An 8,635-nucleotide genomic window follows, 5' to 3' on the forward strand; every position below is an offset into this window, starting at 1 on the left:
GGAATTATGCGAATAACGTAGTTCAGATGGCCGAGAAGAAAAAGCAGCTGTTGTTTAGAACACCTGTCAGCGAGTAGGAAGTTTGACAGCATTAAAGTGATTCAATAGATTTTTTCAGGTGGTAAGGATGCTTGGAAGGATGAAGAATCAAGAGTGATACCTAGGAACTCTAAAGAGGTGCAGGGACCGATGGTTTTCTCCTTGGAAAGAGGAACGCCAAGCTGAGAGAAAACTTTGGTTAGAGCACTTAAACCCGAGACGAGGAGGAGAAGATGAAGGGGTTACAATCAGGAAGTAGTCCAGAAGGGGTATCACATAGGGGAGCTTGGAAGTATTGATAAGGATACAACACATGGCTTCTGATAGGGAATCAAACATTTTGGGGCTACTGCAACAGCCGAATGTGAGGTGGACGGCAAAGTAAAAAGCTCCTTTCCAAAATACGCCTAAGTAGCGTCAGAAATCGGGGCGGATGGGAAGAACTTTGAATGCGCTGGTGATATCTGCTTTAGAGAGCCAGGCGCCTTGCCCTGCTAAACAGATGAGTTTAATGGCATGGTCTATGGTTGCATATTGCATGGAGAAATCAGGAAATGGAATGATGCTGTTTATACTGAGAACGTGAGAACAGTGAGGAGCTGACAGATCTATAATTAGCCTTTTCTTGCCTGAATATTTATGTTTAGCAATACCGATGGGGCTGACGCGAAAAACGGGATAGGGTGGCTTAGAAAAAGGACCCATCATGAACCCTTCTTTAATTTTCTTAGCAAGAAGAGAGTCAACTGTGTCGGGATCTGAAAAAGCGGATTGAAGATTGTGACAAGTGGAATCTGGGATAATGTCTATGCCCGGGTGGAAACTGTGAGTGAAACCGTTAATGAGAAAGTTGACAAATTCCCCGTCAGGGTGATGCTTAACCCTTGTGCGTGGGAGGACTAAGGCAAACGTACGAGGAATGAGGCAAATGATACAATTAATACGGGTGTGGGGTGGGTTGGACTCCATTTGTAAACACAAGGGTTAAGAGCGGCAGAGAGAGCTTTCACCTGAACTGGAGTGGAGAGATGATGGCCTAGTCAATCTGCCATAGAGATGGGATTGTGAGGGCAGGTGTTTCTTGCGTGGGGGCTGCCGCAGAAGGAACAGGCATGCAGCAACCTGCAGCTGGAACTTGAGCAGCCGAGATCATTAAAGTTGTTGCAAATCATCCTGCCTCCTTGGTACAGGATGGGGCTGCCTCTTTTGTCGACTCCCTTATGAGTTAAGGGTTTTGATAGAGAGGAGCCGCTGGGTTTTGGGATGATAGGAGGAGGGGGAGCGGCAGTGAACAGTCGATCGGAAATGGAAGAAGTGCGAGTTGAAGGATAAGAGCGGAGAGGGATAACAGATGTACAGGCTGTGGCTGGATGGGAAGGAGTTCCGCAGAGATTACAGAAAAGAGATGCGTGGGCGGCGAAAATGTGACAATTTATTTCAAAATCAAGAGTACCCCAATAAGTACCCTGATTAAACTGTTGTAAACGGCCTGCTACTTGGTTGGCGAAAAGAATGTGATATTGGTAGAAGCCAGTGCCCCCAAAACGGATAGTCATGTCGAGGACTATAGAAAGATAATCGTCCAGTTCGGATCTGTGATCTGGGAAAACTGTACAAATAGTATCTCTGAATAAGGAAAAGGTGAGAGCAAATTCGGTAGGCGCAAGATCTTTGGCACGAGGACCTAGAGCAGGGGTCCCCAAACTTTTTCCTGTGAGGGCCACAAAACCTTTCCCTTCTCTGGTGGAGGGAAAGGTTATCATGGACCCAGAAAAAGTGTGACAATTGCAGGAGTGCCTAAATGTAAAAATGTATTGTTTTCCAGAAAGCACAATCAAATAACCCTCTCTGGGTTCTTCACATAAAAAAATCCAGGAAATAACACTATTTATGAAATAAATACCGTATTTTCCACACTATAAGCCGCACCCCCAAAGTTTAAAAAAAAAAAAAAAAAAAAAAAAAAAAAACAGTAAACATACATATATTAGCCGCAGATATCTCTGCCGCTCCAGGTTTTCCACAATGATGAAGCAGCAGCAGAGGGGGGCGGACACCCAAAATTTGAGTCATAACAGTTCAATTGAATATCACATTTATTACGGTTGAAAAAGAAAAAGTTGCCAAGTTTAGATTTAGAGTAGAAGAAGGGATGAGGGAGTGGAGAGATGAATGAGCAAGAGGAATTTGAGGAGTCTGCGAAGACATTGATGAAATGGCAGTAGATGGGAGCTGAGAAAGATCAGTGAGAGAGGGTGTAGTTGGTGGTGGTAATATGACCTGGCTCCCATGAGGGGGAGCTGTCGCTGCGTGAGGAGGTCTCGCTGCCATTGGCGGAATGACATCGCTGGAAATGACGGAGGAGGAAGTGTATGCTGAAGAGAAAGTTGGTAGCCCGGGGTGCTCGGATGACGGTAAGGCTGTCAGTTGCTGAGGACCTGAGGATGAGAGCAATTGGAGAAGTCTTAATTTGTTATCTGAATGACTGAAGGGGATTCATTTTTCTTTCAGGGAACATTGGAGGCGAGCAACAGTCCAGGACTTCAGAAACTGGCAAGTAGAGATGTCTGGAGAGGACCCCTGTGATGTAGCCGGGTTAGCGTTCTGAAACTGAGATGTTTGGGAATTGCGTTTAGGTCTGGGAGAACGAGAATGACAGCTAGAACCACAACGCATTCCACGGCCGCGGGGTTGAAGTGGTGTTGACGAAGATGGATGAACCTTAGTTGGACAAGAAACAGCTGAGAATGAGGAGTGACACTGGGATTGAGGTTCGAAGATCACAGAGCGTAGACATTTGGAGCCAATTGTAGAATTGATTGCGTAGGTTAACATTGTTAATTCAGTGGAACTCTGCAAACACCTGTACATGGACACAATTACACAGAAATATACAAAGAGGAATTATCAACAGAATTGTGAATATATTTTTAGAGGTTTTCTGTTGGCAGATAGCAAAACTGAGGGCATTTGTTTTAGTTTGAGGATAACTGCTTCCCCTTAGCTGTGGCACTGACAATAACATTACTGTCCATAACAGTATAGACAACCTCATTTAGAAGTGTTTCACTAACAGTGATGTCAGTGATGAACACAACTTGCACTTCCACGCCATTGGGCGTAATTTAAATATTGACAATTAAAGTCTAAACTATGTAAGCCCTGTTTTTCACTTAACTAATCAAAAATTGAATTTGTACAAGTTACAATGTTTGTAAACTTTGAATGAGAGGGATAAAGATTTTTTAAAGATATTTTATCTAGCATGGAGCAGCCTGTTTCGTTCAATTATAAATAGCAGTCTGTCCTCAGGTGTGGTCCCTGCTAGTTTTAAACATGCAGTAGTGCAGCCACAGCTTAAAAAACCTGGCCTTGATCCTACTATTCTGGCTAATTATTGGCCTATTTCAAAGCTGCCTTTTCTTTCTAAGGTTTTAGAAAAGAATTGTGTACTGCCAGCTGACAGTTTTTAGATGACAATGGCATTCTGGAGGTTTTTCAGTCAGGTTTTAAAACTCTTCATAGCACAGAATCTGCTTTAATAAGAGTGACATCCTTCTTGCAAGTGATTCTGGTAACCATGTTGTTCTGATTTTACGTGACTTATCTGCTGCCTTTGACACAGTAGACCACGACATTTTAATATCGCGATTACATCACTTTGTAGGTATTGATGGTACTGTTCTTAAATGGTTCCGGTCTTACCTGGAGGAGAGAACATTTTCAGTGAATATTAGTGACTCTGAATCATCTGCTGCTGCTTCAATGCCTTATGGTGTCCCACAGGGCTCAATTCTGGGCCCACTGCTTTTCTTTCTGTATTTACTGCCTCTGGGTTCTATCCTTAGGAAACATGGGATTTCATTTCATTGTTATGCTGACGATTGTCAGATTTATTTGACCCTGAAGCAGAAGGATGTACATTCAATCACACATCTCCTGGCATGTCTTGGTGATATTAAAGCTTGGTTGGCCTTGAACTTTTTCAATTTTAATGAAAGGAAAACAGAGTTGATGGTGTTTGGACCCAGTGGCTCCTGTGAGTCCTCCTCTGTTGACCTGGGACCTTTGGAGGTATATTTTAAACCTGTTATTACAGATCTTTGTTTTAAGGTGGACAGTGATTTCAAATTGGACAGCCAAATCAGAGCAGTGGTTAAGTCCAGCTTTTATCATTTAAGGCGATTGGCTTCAGTGAAATCTTTTCTTTCCAGGCAGCATTTTGAAACGGTGATCCACGCTTTTATTTCAACTCGATTGGATTACTGTAACTCCCTTTATCTAGGAGTCAGTCAGTCGCTGCCGTCACGTCTGCAGCTGGTTTAGATGCTGCTGCACGACTTTTAACAGGAACTCGAAAGAGGGAGCATGTGACCTCTGTATAATTTTTAAAATTCTTATGTTTGTTTTTAAATCACTGCATAATCTTGCCCTGGCTTACCTCTTTGAGCTTCTACACCCTAACGGTCTCTCAGGTCCGCAGATCAGCTGCTTTTGGAGGTACCGAGATCAAGAAGGAAGCTCAGAGGGGACAGGGCTTCTCTGTCATAGGTCCTAAGTTATGGAACGACTTGCCTTTGCAGGTCAGAGAGGCCCCTTCACTGTCCACTTTTAAAGCTCGTCTTAAAACCCATCTATTTTACTTGGCTTTCAACTCCAGCGGGATCTAGTTTTAAATTGTTTGTATGTTTGTTTTTAAATTGTAAGAGTTGTTTTTTTTATTGTTATGTTGTGTTTTAATGTACAGCACTTTGTATCAGCTGTGGTTGTTTTAAAGTGCTTTATAAATAAAGTTGGTTTGGTAAGATTATGCCAACCAGTAGACATTGCATCAGTAATTTGAATTTGTCTGTTCTGCTGCAAAACATCTAAACATTGCAAATAATTTACAATAAAAATCTTTATTTTTTATTCCCAGTTAGTACACCATTTTCTAAACTCACCTATTGGCACCTGTGTGATGGTAAAACGCTGACTGTCGTAGTCTTTGTACCCCGATAGCTATACACAAGATGTGCACAAAGATGATTTATTCATTTTCTAAAACATTTCTTAAATAATACATAATGCTAAATAGCAAAATTTAAATGTACCAATTACAGGTGTGCCGATCGATCGCCCACTAATCATAATCGGCCGATTTCCATGAAAAAGTGTATGATTGGTGATCGCCGATCACGGTCTCTTGTTGCTGATAACACAAACTGATCCCCTGCATCTCATTTCTCAGCCTGCCTGTGCAGCTGGTCTCCTCTTTCCTTCACACTAGGCAAGCGCACAGCAACAAATCCTAAGCGATGTGGAACTATAACGCACTGAGTGACTGGGGACGTTTGCGTGTTGCTGCGGAAAATTACCTCGGGGTGAAGCACAAAAAAATGCATCAACACGACGAATCTAATATGGCATAAAAACAATGCCATACTTGACGGAGTTTGGCTACATCGAGGCTCACTGCAGTAAAAAAGACATATGGAGGATCAGATAGCAGGTAAAGCAGCGCACAGCTACAAACACTCACCCGGATTAGCATGACGGTCAGAAAGCTAAACAAATAACCCGCAAAATTATTTAAGTCTTCGAGCTGCGATGTAAGACGCTGGTTCTGTTCTCGCTGTTGAACCGCTGCTACGCTACAGGTAGTAATATTTCACAGACGGAGCGCCGCTTCTGCTCCACCTGGTAGTGACTCTCACACTGAACCTCTGCTTAAAGCTGCAGCATCTAACCTAAAAAAATACATTTTACATACGTATTAAAACTTTCGCTGTCCTAACATGAGACAGATAATCTCTGAAAAAATAATCGATCTCCTCCCTGCTCTGCATAATTACTCCGCTCAGTCAGAAACAGCCACTCAGAACTAGCAGTAATCAGCTAGCCGCCATGCTATCAGGAAGTTTTCATTCAGTAACTCTGGATTGTTTATTGTAATGGATCCTGTATTTGCCTTTGAATGTTAAGTTTTATACTTGAATTTTTTTGGCAATGTTGAGGTTTTATTTTGGCTCTTTGCATTATTTAGCCTCTTCAGAGCCTCCATATGTTATCAGTCTGTTAAAGATTGTCTTGCTATCAGTAATACTATTTGCACAATGCCTGTTTTGTTTAGTTTTCTTCTTGGAAAAAGTTATTAAAAACAAGTTTTTGTCTAAATTAAGGTGAATTCATGGTTCCTTTTTCCACATAATGTAACTGGTAGTGTTTAAAAAAAAAAAAAAAAAATTATGTGATCGGTATCGGTGATCGGCCCTCATGGGTGATCGGAATCGGCAGAAAAAAACCTGATCGGCACATCTCTAATATCAATTATAAGCTAAATTACACTAATTATAGTAAAAATGGAAATGTTTAAAAATTAGCAAGTTATTTATTAACAAGCAAAGGCTCAGAATTGTGGGTTTTTAGAATTTCCGATTCGGTTATTAATGTTTTTTGCTGTTAAAGTAAAGAGTATTAATAAAGAGTCCAAGTGATCAAAGTATTTTTTGTGTACCACACATTTGAAAATATTTAAATAAATAGCAAAAGAATGACTGGAAACGCATAAAAACAAAATTCACTGGAACCATTTCTAAATTTATCCTGCCTGAAATGTTTATAGAGATGATTACACAACCACACACTTGAACCTTAGAAGACATACAAACACAGCCCAGGTCAGCATCATGACACATTATGTTGTTCAGTATTGCTTGTTTCCCGCTAGCACACACATACCCACAACCATAGACATAAATACGTAGAAGTCTCATGGAGCGGGTCGGCCCGTTGCTGCGATACGCAACAGCGTCCGCCATATTGAAGGTGGAATATGTGCCAGTAAGCTAATGTAAATGGACCGAACTTAAGAAAGTGCCATTCTACAAAGTATTTTAAGTTAATACCTGCCATTGACACATTTTCTCACGCACATTAATATATTTGACAATCAAAGAAATGACTAAAGACAAACTTTCTGACTTTTAATGTGATTATTTAATTGTTTTGGGGCATTTCTGAATAAAGAGCACAATGTTTTATTTGATAGAAATGATTCTTATAATTTTTATATTGACATTGATGAATAGACACTTTTACAGTGTTTAATTAAAGAACATATTTACATAATTCCATAATTTAATGTACATTTAATGTTTCAATACAAGAAAAATAATTTTCTTCTATTTATTTTTTATACATTATTGAGAAATGACGATTTATAAATCAGTCATTGTCAAACATTAAACTACATATTTTTCTTTTTTTCAGAGAATAAATATTTATTAGTTTGTCAACTCTGCTACTGACAGCAGAGTGAAAATAATTCTAACAGAGTAAATTATTTGTATTACAAAAGCTACATTAATACACTAAGGCCCCGTTTACACGACAACGATTTCGGGGGAAAACGGAAGAGTTTTGTTGCGTTTGTAGTGTGCGTTTACACGAAACCACCGAATGTTTTCTCTAACAACGGCACAGATTGAAAACGGGTTCCAGACCAGCTCATGCATAGTATGACGCAAAACATAGCTGCTTCCTACAATCCACAGAAGAAGAAACTACTCACAATGCTGGTGTTACTGTTTCCCCATAAGATTCGGTTCCCTCAGCGTCTCTTCACCGCTCCGCACCGCCCAGGTGGCAAAATACAGGCTGCTTGTTCAGCGCTCTTATCTAGAGAACTACGGACCAGGACCAGCCCGGCTCCAGACGAGTTTAACAGGAGGGGCACCGACTTATTTTGGGGGGCAAAATGAGTCTACGTAGCTGAACATAGACAACAACATCAGCAGCCTACAGGCTACTTGTTAACAAGCTTAACGTGCTGTATTGATATTAGCTAGTCATCTTTTAGCTAACATCACCTGCATCCAACAACTTTACTCAACTCAGTCGGTTAGTTCGGGGGAAAAACTGTGCCAAGTTATTTACGTTTTGCTGGTTTGCTGCCATGATTCTAACACACACACACACACCTGCGCAGCAGCAGCAGGTCTCCTTCGCTGCCTCACAGGTGTAAACCCAGCGCAAGCGTCTCAGCGTTCATGTTGCGTTTGAAGGCGGCTCGGAAAAACAGGTTACGACTTGTTAGCGACGGATAAAACTGTTTTAAATGCTGAAAAAGGTAACAGAGGACACGGATATGGGACGTGCGGGAACTCCTATTTTATCAAATTGATATAGGAATAACAGACTGTTGGCCATTCCAAGGTAAAAACAATAAACAGCTTCCAGTCCGGGCCGCTAGACACCGTGAAAGCTCAAACAAGGTTTTTCGGCAAAGTTATCCCACTTTTTCCAACTGCATGCGCCCTAATCAGACGCATACAATGCGTGTTCTCTCACGGAAATCCACATGCCTTCAAGTACAACTTTTTTTTAAACACATGCACACTTTCAAAGTTTCAAAGAACCTAGCTCCAACTAGGCGCAGCAAGAGCATTACACGTTTTCGATGTGCACCGTTACTGTGTAAACACAGATCGTAATCAGAACGTTATCGTGTAAACGATCCAACAAAAACGGAACAAAAGTGCCGTTTTTGTTGGATCGTTGTCGTGTAAACGCCCCCTAATACTTCAGATTGAGATATTTAAAAATACACAAAAAG

The 8,635-nt window shown here is 41.1% G+C and overlaps 1 long non-coding RNA gene across 1 annotated transcript; it reads left to right on the forward strand.

Annotated features, from left to right (window-relative positions):
• Positions 1 to 1,995: 1,995 nt before the first annotated feature.
• LOC145555175 (uncharacterized) lies at positions 1,996 to 4,868 on the forward strand. Its single transcript, XR_014091268.1, has 2 exons — positions 1,996 to 2,453; positions 2,551 to 4,868. It is a non-coding gene; the product is annotated as an uncharacterized LOC145555175 (long non-coding RNA).
• The last annotated feature ends 3,767 nt before the right edge of the window (positions 4,869 to 8,635 follow it).

This window comes from Poecilia reticulata, chromosome 15, assembly GCF_904066995.2.
Source record: "Poecilia reticulata chromosome 15, P_reticulata-male-v2, whole genome shotgun sequence".
NCBI lineage: Eukaryota > Metazoa > Chordata > Actinopteri > Cyprinodontiformes > Poeciliidae > Poecilia > Poecilia reticulata.